We start from the raw sequence: 9,752 nt of genomic DNA, 5'->3' as shown, positions 1-9,752 counted from the left end.
ACACACACACACACACACACACACACACACAACTTCTGGCCTCACACTCAATGGACTGTATGACTTTTAGCCATGGCCATGTTCTCTTCTCCACCTTGCATATGGGACAGTCCCATTAAACTCCACACAGTATTAACCAGTCCTCTCTTTAAATGGTCTACTCTAGGTCAACCTTTCTTTTAGGATAGAAAAGAGACATTCAAGGTTCAGGTGCCCTGTTTAAACTACCAGAAATTGTCACACATGACAGTAATGTTTAACAATGGCTCCAAACAGGAAGAAAGAGCATATAACTGTGGGGCAAACAAGATGACAAACAAGTCAGGAAGGAAGAAGAGAAAACCTATTTCTGCCACATGATGCCTCTGTCCCTCATGTGCAGCCTGCCACTGAGCTGCTATAAAGAGTCACATATAAAAAATACTGAACAGTCTAATCAAGCACAAATACTCTCTTTGACTGACTAAATATCAAATCCATGACAGTGGACGTGGAACCTCAGCTCTGTAATGCCGTCTCCTAGCTGTGTTAGTTGTCTCTACAGCACTGTGTAAATTAGACCCTGACTTCTTTGTGGAGTAGATAGTTCCTTCCTGACACCTGAACAACCTAACAAATCCAGTTAGACACACCTTTGACACGGCTCTACATGTCTGACCCCAGGTCCTGCATGCTGCCACTAGATGCTGCTGTCGCACTGTGGCCGGAGCCATGGAGCCGCAAGAGGCGTGGGAGGTCCCTGTCAGCGCTCGTCTCGCCTGCCTTTCTATGGAAGCACAAGTTAATGAAAGTGAAGAGAGAGATTATGTTGAGCATCAAGTTTAATTGGACTTCTTTAAATAACACTGGAATAGTGTGTGTGCGCGTGTGTGTTTGTTAACAGACAGTGTACTCAGCACACGTGTTGCATCAGTGTGTGATAACCTGTGTGTCGCCGCATATTGTCATCTCACATATGCATGTGGGATATACTGTATGTGTGCAAGTGTGTGTGTGTGTGTGGTGGGGGTCATTGTGTTGTTGCAGCAGCAAAAGTAAAGAAAAGTAAGAGTACCTGGGATTGATCTGTTGCTTTTATGTGGTTTCCATTTTTTTCAAATATTTAACCCTTTGGGATGCTTAGGGCTTGTCTCATATTATCTTTAGCTAATCTAATGTGTCAATAATTGATGGTATACTTGTCTCAGGTGTCTGTAATTTGACTCATTTGTTGATTGACTGTTGCAGGTTATGATTCCAGTATAAAGATGATTTTGTAAGTGTAGTAAAAGCTAACATGTTAAATTAGGGATATCCAGAGACACCTCCGTTACAGAAAGTGGACGAGACGGACATCCGAGAGGCATGTCAGTGCTGTCAGTGTTTGTCACTTTCTAAATGAAACAATGTGAGCAGGGAGCATCAATGTGAAGCCTGTGACAGGAGCCTGCATGACACATTGTGTTGGGGTTTAAGGGGTTAAAGCCAAAAGGGTTAGGAACCACTGCAAAACACAGCATTCAATTTGGGGTTACATATTGGACCCCAGATTGTGAAAACTTCAATATGGGCAGCCATATGTCAGATTATATTGATTGGAAAAAGATTTTGACTTTATGAAGTGCAGTTGTCAGTCAGAGTAGAAATGCTGGACCGAGGTTATTGTCCTGTAGTCCAACCAAACTGACAGACAGAGGAACCATTTTGGTCTCTATATATATATTAAACCCTCCACTCAAAGGCAGGCCATTGTGTACCACCTCTGTTTGAAAGAGGACTCTTTTCATGGTTATCTGTGTGTGTGTGTGTGTGTATGTGTAAGAATATTGTGTTTGTTTTTGGCATTTGGGATGCTCTTGTGGCTCCAGGGCTCACCGATCAATTCTGTCTCTTCCTTTTCCTCTAAACAGACAAAAGTCTGAGCTTTAATTGCTGCAGCAATGAGGCACACCCATCGACTGAACCTTTAATGTCGCTGCCTGTCAGGTCTCTCTGCTTGTTCTTTTACCATTAATCTCAGTCCATCCCCCCCTCTCTCTATGCGTTTTACCCCCATGTCCTCTCCAGGTATCTGCGGCTCTCTAAGATGTCCGAGGTTGCCGTGAAGGCTAATTCCAGGTAGTCATATTTTCTACTTGTTTGCCATTATGGAGAATGCACTTGGAATTCCATAATTTCCCCTCACTACAGAGAGCTGTATATACCTGCAGCTCTATGAGAGCACTAATCTCTAATATGCACCCACAGGGCAAACACAGCCTGCTACATCTGAAGCCAAAAAGCAATTAAAACACACTAACATGTTGACAATGCTACAGCCACCTGTCTGCTGCTCTCTGCTAGCTCACCGGGGCTGCATTCACGTGATATCAGATGCTAATGAGCGACTGTAGAGCTGAGCCTTCTCCTGGTGATCACAATAGACTGGGTGTACTCTCCCAGTGTGTGAGGAAAACCTTTTTTAAGACAAAACTATATTTACACTCACAGTATCTGTTGTTCTAAATGTGACTTTGTGGCTTCTGAACCTGAAAAAGCACACATTGCTTATGACACTAAAAAGATCTTCCATCATATCTTTTATTTTAGTTTTCTGTGTTCTGTTACACAACTAAAACTACTTCTGAATGTACACGTTCTCCCAAAACAAGTTCCTTCCTTATTACTATTTATAGCAGTGGCACTGTGGCTCCGTCCGGATGATTGTGATTGGTTTAAAGAAATGCCTGTTCTTCTACCATCCAGGAATCCCGGACCTTCCTCCGCAGCGCTGGTCAAATATCCACAATCATGTTGATTAAATGACAAAACATCAGACCTGAACTCTCTTGTCATTTCCACGAATGTGACTGCGGCAGCCCCAACAGCCAATGAAGCAGCTCTGCAGCCATTGGCTGGGAGCTAGCTAGCAACAGGCCGTGTGTCTGTGTTCAGGTTGGTAGGGGTATCTTTGAATGTTGGACCGGGCCAATACCTCCTGTATTGGAATTTTATACTCACCTGTCCCAGAGCAACGCTTCCCAGAGAGACAACCCCCCATTTTTCTGTAGTGTCACCCAAAGCGGCAGTAGGGCTACAGGGGCAGGCGTACGAAAACACCGAAAGAGTGTAGTTTACATTCTCTTATGTTTTAAATCTCATTAGTTCATTTCAAAGAAATGAACGCCAAGCAACTGTGTTTGCAATTTATGAATGAAAGTGTAAAATAATAATCCACTCATCAAATAGAACATATTGCTGGTTACATTACAAATTGCAGGCAAAAAAATGCGCGTGCTAAGGTTAGGTAAACAGAAACAGACCCAACTGAACATTTTAAATGAAAGGTGTCTTGTGATTTGAGGGATGTGTGTTTGTGTGTGTGTGTGTGCACACCTCTGCCAACTAAAGCCTGCCGTCTGCTTTTGAGCAGGATTTAACACAAAAGCAGTTCTGTGCCAAAATGAGCACTGCATGCTCCGCAGCATAACACAGCTCCGCCGTGCCTCTCCTCCCACCTCAGCATTTGGTGCCAGGAAATAACCAAACAGGCGCAAAAAACAAGGAGCAAAATAGCATAAAAACTGCCAGCTGTAAACTGTGTTTTCTGGTGAAACCTTTGCAGCTGCAAACTGCCACGCTAGCGATGCCGAGGGCACTCGTTACACTACGTGTGAGCTGATTTATTAAAGCTCTGCAAGTGGAATGAAGTGTGGCATATCGCTCCAATATCAGAGTCTCTTGCCATTCCTCAGCGTTCAGCCTGCTGGACTGATAGACTTCTCTTAATCCTCCTCGGAGGCTTCGAGCCTTACAGAGCTGCAGGAGGAAAGGATCGACTCGTCGGTTTCTTGACGGCTGGACGAGAGCTCTGTCCAGCTGGTGTCAGGAGCCTAAAACCCTGTTAATGGAAGGCAAGAAGACCCCGAGGCATTCCCCTGCACCCACAGGCTCCAACATGCCTTTCTATGTGGGAACACAGAGCCGGGTTCCACCTGATCTGAACAGCAGCTCAGTTTTATCCAGGGACAAGTTGAGAGAAATTAGAAATTGGTCAGCTGTGTGCAAAGTTTCATCTCCTATCTCGTGCTCTTTTGTCACAAAACTATTTCCGTCACTTTCCATGTGAACAGCCGAGTGCAACTAGTGTTCACAAGAGTCCCCCCCTCTCATTTCCCTCCACCCTCCAGCCTCCACCGCGGCCAATCAGAACAATACCTGCTGTATGATTTCTGACGTGGTTAAGCATAACCCCACGCTACTGCTTTTTCCAGCCTTACAGGAAGCCTTGGTTTATTCTAAGTTGTCTTTAGTTGTTCAGAGATCCTAGGCCCTCCACTGCATGACACACCTGTGCACCATATGTGTATTGAGTGTTGTTTTTTTTTGTGTTGTAGTGTTTTTTCTTTGCTTACCTGGCACAGACACTGAGGACACGTCCAACCACACCTGAAGAACATGTCCTAATCAGGGGAGAGGTGTGGCTGGGGACAGGCCCCTCGTAACCACACCTGAAGAACATGTCCTAATCAGGGGAGAGGTGTGGCTGGGGACAGGCCACTCTCAACCACACCTGAAGAACATGTCCTAATCAGGGGAGAGAGGTGAGATGGGAGCTACCCATTGTATGTGTTCTGGGGTTGACCGGAACAGGGATTCTGATCCGATTCAGATTCAGATCTGATTCAGATGTCAGAAGTAGCCTCCGAGATGCTAACGAGAGACTTCTGTAACATCAGAAGTAGCCTCCGAGCCTATATTTCGAGATCTTCTGTCATTGTTTGGAATAACTCGGTTGGCTCACATCTGCATTTGGCTCACATCTGCACTAGGTTCACTTTGCATATGGCTCACATTGGGGAGTGACACCTTCGAAAAAACAGTTTTCAAGCCTTTTCAACCATCTACCAAAATGAAGTGTACTTTTACTGCTGCTAGTAAAAAAGGCAATGTAAAGAAAAATCTAAGTGTGTGTGTGTGTGTGTGTGAGAGAGAGAGTATCTAGTTTGGCGATATGAAGAACCTAAATGTCTACTTGTGCTGCTCAGTCAAATACTGGACACTCAAACTCTCATGAACTGGTAACGTTTGGCAGCAATGTATATACACACAGTATATACTGTATATGTATATATATATCTATATGCACAACACTAAACAAACTTGGGTCTATGTTAAAGCAGGAAGTGGTTTACAACACACAGTCTTAGTAATCACTAATTTCTGACAAAGTTAAAATAAACCGTAATTTTTCTGTAACATGATTAAAAGAATGATACCAATTTAAAAGTTACTATTTTTGTAAGCCATTTTACGAGCTGTACATCTGCATCAATCCCTTTTTATATTTTGATCAATGTAGCTAGGTAACTAGCTCTCTCTGTGAAGGATGATGGGAGAATGCACACAGCTGATTTGAATCAAGTCTTGTCAGGACTGTGTGGGCACACGATCTCCTGGAGAGACCTCCCCGCTTTGCAGGGAGAAGGGAAATAACTTTTAAAGAACAACTTTATTGATAGTGGTCATCATACACACAGACACCATGTTTCCTCCATTTTTGGCAACAGCAATAGAGGAGGGATTTTTCACAGAAGAACCCGAATCCATAGGGGCGAGATTTGAAAAAAGGCTTCCCTCAACAAAGTCTTCATAGAATGTATTCTTTTTTTATTTATTCTTTCTGCAAAGAAGGTTCAGTTTATCATGAGAGTCTGAGAAAAGGAAGCGAGAGTCATTTATGAAACTGTGGCGATATTTGCATCAGAAGTGGTGTATAAACGTAGGACGTGAGTACACACAGAAATACTCAGATTTATAAAAGCGTGCGCACCCACGTCCTGCGCCGGATTCCCTTTATAAATCACAATCAACTGTAAATATGGCGCAGCTTTGTCACGCCTGGAACTGCTCTAAATTGTCAGTGAAACGCCCCAAAATAATATTCATCCATACCGACATTATGCATCATCATCATCATCATCATGTAGATGTTGTCAGAGAGGTGGAGAAGAGGATATTCTGTTTGGAGGGCACAGTGTGGGCCTTACTAACACCGAACAGCTGTGGAGCGACGACGTGTTGCAGACGCAGTCAATGCCTCAGAGCTCGCACTGTGGCCCCTATTAAAAAGAAAGGGTCCGATACTAGAGTTGATGCAAAAATCGCCTCTAGTGCTACAAAGAGAAAGTGTTTCTGCCACGGGACGCCGGAGCTGACCCCTCTTAAAGTGGGACAGGCACGCCCTGGTTTCTTTGAGTGCTCCTCTGTAACGCTGGGCCCAGAACAGCTCCGAGACCCAACAGGACAGCTCGATGAACCGGCTCTCTTCTTGCTGTCACTCCACATCTCCCAACAGTGCAAAGCCAGCCACTGTGTGTGCCTTTAGCCATTCATTGGATTGGATCTAAATTGCTAAAGGTGTCGGAATTAATCTAATTATAAATGACAAATAGTTCTGTGTAAGGAGCATGTAAAAATAGTGTAAAAAATAGTCAGACCTACAAAATCAAGCTCCCGTTGGTGTCGCCGTTTTTCATTCACCCGTTTCTGTGCCTCCGCCTGGGTCACAGTGTCCGTGGAGGAGCGCACATTTTCCCATAAGTTAGCTTTTTATAAATCCCAATTCTTGCATAGAGAGCAGCGTTTGTCTTTGTTTGTGTAAGAACATAAAACTTGTACCATGAGGGCCCCTCCTCACAGGGTTCAAGCTACAAAAACTAAAACAAATCAGTCATCAAATAGGCCATGTTAAATCAGAGATTTCATTTGCAGAGTAACGTTATAAGTAACAAGTTCTTTTCTTTTCTGCTTTCAAGAGTTCCCACTTTGTAAGGTTAGCTGCAGTACAGACTGAATGTAAAAGCAAGAAGGTATCGAATGTTTCCTGGGAGTTGATGACAAAATGACTGACCTTCTCTACAGGGTATAACTATAAAAACAGCAAAATAACAGGCTGTGGTAAAAGGATGGAGGAGCCTGCAGGTCGGCATGCTCCGCTCATCTGTTCCTCCTGCGCATTCTGCAGCGCTGTGGCCTCTAATTGTCATTCTGAGGTGTTAGAAGCTTTCAAAGCTGCTTGAAGGAACAAATGAATGAATGAATTGGTCGTAACCAGAGGGTAGGGTCAGAATCTTCAGCCCCCCCTTCTCACATTTTAAAAAGTAAAATACATTGTCAAGGAATAAATCAACAAGACAGGAAAGATAAAATGAATTATACAACAAAAAAAGCCTTTCTCCTTCTCATTCAGGAAGTCACATGTCAATAGCAGGTGGATTTTAGGTAAAAACAGGTCAAAGCCTCTGAGCTACAACCAGCAACCTTTGGTGACCATTTAGTCTCATTTAAACATAATTCTCTCTTCTATCCCCCCCTCTCCGGCTGCAGCCGCACTCATCTTGTCTCACTCAGGTTTTTCTCTCTGCCAAGATTACCAGACCGGCATTTAAAAGCACACCTCTGCTCTTTCTATTTCCAGTCCCATTCCTCCCATTAAGCCCTGAGAGTCCGGGGCTCTGCTTGTCTTTTCTGCAGGCTATTGATCAGCGTCAGCGTTGGCTAGCTAGAACTCCTCTCCGACAGATAGATCCGGAACAGCCACAGCTGCCAGCTTTTCATTAAGAAAACACCACGGATGAATGGCAGGAAGAGGTAAAGGGCATCAGGGCTAAGAGTCTGATTATCAAACTCGGTGCTTCTCTGCCAGCCGCTCCTGTCTTCTTCCTGTCCGTTTATTAGTCAGGCTGTTTGTCGGTTTTCTTGACCCGTCCAACTTGTTTTGATTAAGGGAACTTTTCAGAAAAAGGTCCTGAAAATAAAGTTACTCATCAACCTTGGGGAAGGGGGTGAGGAGATGCTATCAACAGCCAGAAACAGAGACCTTACATTTCCTCTCTATTTGAAGGTCTGTCTATTCCAGGTTGACTTCAGCACACGTTGAAGACCACATGGGATTTTAACGGAAGCAGATCAGCTCAGTGGGGTTTGAAGTCCTAAAACACCGTGCTGAAAGGAAAATGTAATTTTACTGCAGGGCTAATCCTTAATGACTTTACCCATATCAGATCCTCCGTCACTGCTAATGTAGTGAAGAAGAATCAGCCAAAGTCTGACAGATCTGAGTGTTAAAAGGAATATGAGACAGGAGATGAGATCTCCAGTGAGTTCCTCCCAGTGAGCGTTAAGCTGCTTGGGATTACTCTGAATCCCGTTTTATTCAAGAGAGAACAAAATGTCGCAGACCACTCTTTGCTTCCCCTGTTCGTCGGCTCAGTTGATCTCATCCTTCCCGATTTTCACTTTCCCCCGTAACACTTTCCCTGAGTAGGCTAATCAGACCACCTTAACCCCAAATGTCCACTGGATCGTGTTCCCGCTGCTAAATTAAACCAAAGACTGTGGTGGAGGGTTGTAAGCAGTGGGATGTTTTACTTAAATAACATTATTAGTACCACTTTGTAGAAATACTCTGTCACAAACAGAAGTCCCACATTCAAAGTATTACTTTAGCAAAAGCACTTAAGTATTGTCAGAAGAAGACCCGGTCAGTGTTTTTATGTTTTACATTACCATTCTTACCATTGATCATAATGTGTCATATTCTCTGAGAATCCTATCATAACCGTGTCCCTCACCCTACTGTGCTTTGTTGTACCTGTCGCCACTAAGTACATTCACTCAAGAAGCTCACACATTTGAGGTATTTGTACTTTAATTGAATGATTTGAGAGCTGTAGTCACTATACTGATCACATGTGTAGTTCTAAACTAAACTCCCCAACACCATTAGTCCATTCATCAATAATGTGATATATGTCAGATGAATGCAAGTGTGATAAAAGAGCATAAAAATCCTTCTCAGGTGTGTTATAGTAGAAGTATAAAGTGGCATAACATGGAAATACTAAATAGGTGTACCTCAAACAGGACATTTGTTCTGATCTGAGGCCACAACCTTTTCTTCCGACTACACAGAATCCATATTCACTTACAAAAAGCTGCAAACTTGTTTTCAATCCAGATATGTCTAACTCTCCTTCCTGCTGCAGCCGTCTGATAAACCTGCAGGCGTCCAGCAGGGCGTTGGACCGGCCTATGTACAGGGTCCAGAATGTGGTGCCACGCCCCTGATAGTAATAATAATACTATTTCATTTATATAGCACTTTTTAAAATACTTAAAAATACAGCTGAAACAAGCATATTAAACACAAGGGGAGCAACAGTTGATGTACTGTCCTTCCGTTTATTTGGATTTTTTTCATGGATTACACAAATGACACAAGCTCCACGCACTTCGGCTAAGCTAAAGCTAGCTGTGGCTGTCATTAGAGTTTACCACTGATACATAAATTGAACCAATACAACTTTGAAAGACTAAACATTAAAAACAGAAAGCTCAATTCATGAGCAGTAAAATGCATCCTTCACACAGTTTCTCCCACTCAGGGGTTTGGCTGGTTCAGCTTTCCCTGGTCTGGTCCGACCAGTCAAGAAGCTTCAGCCAAACGAGATCCAGCTGTGGGTCGCCACGTTCATAACACACAGGAAGCAGCGTTTATCCAATCAGGAGCTTTCCACCTCCCGGTAAACGGGCGGTTAGGGTTATTTGTGTGATGCAGGGACACAGAACAGCCGTAAACATCAGCTTGTTCTGATTGAGGCTCAGGAGAGAGAAGAGAGGAAATCAATCAAATATCCATAAATGATTGTATGTGTAGCCTCGCAGGGAAACATCGAAGAGAAAAAAACAGAACATTGGAGACTGGAATCAAGCACTTCAGCCTCTCCTCC

At 43.6% G+C, this 9,752-nt stretch overlaps 1 protein-coding gene and 1 long non-coding RNA gene across 4 annotated transcripts in view; one reads left to right on the top strand and one right to left on the bottom strand.

Annotated features, from left to right (window-relative positions):
• The window catches only part of LOC117938065, a 13,037-nt gene extending 13,006 nt beyond the window's left edge, over window positions 1–31 (bottom strand). Inside the window, exon 1 of the long non-coding RNA XR_004655324.1 lies at window positions 3–31. This is a non-coding gene — a long non-coding RNA (uncharacterized LOC117938065). The remainder of the gene's footprint in view (window positions 1–2) is intronic.
• Window positions 1–9,752, top strand: part of LOC117938063 (cytochrome c-type heme lyase) — a 37,141-nt gene that overhangs the window by 17,652 nt on the left and 9,737 nt on the right. The window lies entirely within an intron of this gene.

This window comes from Etheostoma cragini, chromosome 22, assembly GCF_013103735.1.
Source record: "Etheostoma cragini isolate CJK2018 chromosome 22, CSU_Ecrag_1.0, whole genome shotgun sequence".
Taxonomy (NCBI): Eukaryota; Metazoa; Chordata; class Actinopteri; order Perciformes; family Percidae; genus Etheostoma; species Etheostoma cragini.
This window is presented reverse-complemented; position numbering and strand designations above follow the sequence as displayed.